The 2,416-nt window shown below is 34.4% G+C and overlaps 1 long non-coding RNA gene across 1 annotated transcript in view; it reads right to left on the reverse strand.

The window, feature by feature from the left end:
- LOC107182177 overlaps positions 1–2,406 on the reverse strand; it is a 3,649-nt gene extending 1,243 nt beyond the window's left edge. The window contains exon 1 of the long non-coding RNA XR_001512899.1: positions 1,783–2,406. This is a non-coding gene — a long non-coding RNA (uncharacterized LOC107182177). The remainder of the gene's footprint in view (positions 1–1,782) is intronic.
- Positions 2,407–2,416: the final 10 nt, after the last annotated feature.

Consider the following 2,416-nt stretch of genomic DNA (forward strand, 5'->3'; position numbering starts at 1 on the left):
TCTCTCACAATACAACACATAGCTTTGTATATGTGTTTGTGTGGTGTGTTTTTTTTAAGTCTAGGAAAACTGGATGATTTTCCCAAGGAAATATAGATTCAATGAAAAAGTAGGGAACATGAACAGACTATAAAAAAGAAATTTTAAGTGTAGTAAAAATTTGCATATCATTTTACAGGAGAGTTTATCAAATCTTCAATGAACAGATGATTCTCATGTTATATAAACTATACCACTAGATAGAAAAAAAATAGAAAGCTACTTATTTTATAAGGCTATCAAAAGGGTCTCTAAAACTACATATAGCATAAAAAACTAGTTCATCTCATTTATGAGTATAGATAATAAATCCAAAACAATTAGCACATCAGTGTTAGTCATTCATAAATAGGTTTTATATAAATTATTAAAGGGTAATTCAATATTAGAAAATGTTAGCTTCAGTCACTCCATTAAAATTAATAGATAAATGAAAAACTATGACTGTTTTCTAAATCTTTGAAAACTCATTGGATAAATTCAAAATCTATCCCTTGGGAGTAGGGGTGGAAGGTGGAGGAAACCTAGAAAAGTAAATTTCCGTAACTTAATAAAGGCGATCTAGAAGAACCTTCAGCAGCCATCACACTTATTTCCCAAGACATTCAGGAAAGAAACAAGGATGCCTACAATTAGCTAATGAATAAGACATTATTAAAAATCAGGAAAATGCCGAAACCGGTTTGGCTTAGTGGATAGAGCGTCGGCCTGCGGACTGAAAGGTCCCAGGTTCGATTCCAGTCAAGGGCATGTACCTGGGTTGTGGGCACATCCCCAGTGGGAGATGTGCAGGAGGCAGCTAATCGATGTTTCTCTCTCATTGATGTTTCTAACTCTCTATCTCCCTTCCTCTCTGTAAAAAATCAATAAAATATATTTTAAAAAATCAGAAAAATGCATTTTCAGATAAAATGACTAGCTGCCTAGAAAATCCCAGACTTAAATAACAAACTATTTTGACTGAATTCAACAAAGTTGCTAGAGTAAACTAAACAAAAATTAACTGCGCATTATTGGTGAAGAATGTACCTAAGGAAATATAATAGGAATTTTTTTTAAAAAGCAATTCATAGAAGCATTTTTTCTTCAATAAAGGAATAAACTTTAAGTACACAATACCTAAATGAAAAAAAAATCTCACTTTACTGAAGGACACAAAAATTCTGAATAAATGGAGACACATATTCTATTCTGGATAGAAAAACTTCATATTTTTAAAAGTATTAATCCTTCCGGAGTCACCTCCTTAATCGCTTCGCGTGGGCCTTAAAAAGGAAACTTAAGAAAAACTTAACCCCCTAATCACATAAGTATATGTGTTCTAAGATTTAAAATAATATGATTCTTTTTCAGATTAATTCAGGTGCTCTATCAGATTATAGGTCTCACTATCATGTGGAATATGAAATTTGACGTTAATATTACCAATGATAGTCTTTTTCACGTCTTATGGAAAATCCTGATGTCATATCCATAATTGTTACATTTAAAATAGTATGGTGCCCTAACCCTTTCCCTTCCTCTCTGTAAAAAAAATCAATAAAATATATTAAAAAAATAAAATAGTATGGCTTAAAAAAAAAAAGTATTAATCCTTCCCATACATTTTTCTAGAAAATCAATCCAACACTGATCAAAATCCCAAGGGAACTTTTCTGGCCCTTGATGAGTCTTATATTAAACAAACAAAATGGGTGGAAGGCAATTTTTTGAATCAAAATAACAAATGGGCAATTGACCTACCACATATCATAATATAACACTGCATTAATCTCAAGTTTTCAGGAAGAGAGAAATCATGGGAGACTTGTCAGCACCACTTCCGGAGATGTAGAATACGGGAGATGGGGTGGAAGCAGAGACGGAGGAAGAGCTTAGCCGAGGTATAGTAAATATGACGCCCATTAAGCCTCTAAGTGGAGATGGACAGACAGCTGGATGTGTGAATCTGGAGCTTGGGAGAGGTCTGGGCTAGAGACACTCTTGAAATCATGGGATGCCACGGAGCTTTTACTAGGCTTTTAGTTTTCTTCCTGTGAAATTATATAGTTTGGCTTTGCAAGTAAGTTTTAACACACCCATTCCACCCACACTTCAGTTTGGATCAGTTTAGTAAAGGATTAGATAATTTAACCTCTGTTCTTTTATTATTGCTGTACTATACTTTCAATGCTTTTTAATGTCATTTCCTCTTAAAATCATTAGGATGCAAAGCCGCTGGCACTCAAATGTCCTCTCCATTGTTGCAATGGCGTCTTCATCTTCCTTGAACACACCATGAACACTTCCCTGGCCTCTGAGGTCACAAAGGCTATAACTCAAATTGGCTTCGCAGCAATTCTGACCTCTTCTCCACTCAGTAAGAGCTTGAGGTTCA

The sequence above is a fragment of the Myotis davidii genome, unplaced genomic scaffold (genome assembly GCF_000327345.1).
Source record: "Myotis davidii unplaced genomic scaffold, ASM32734v1 scaffold32, whole genome shotgun sequence".
In the NCBI taxonomy this organism is placed as follows: domain Eukaryota; kingdom Metazoa; phylum Chordata; class Mammalia; order Chiroptera; family Vespertilionidae; genus Myotis; species Myotis davidii.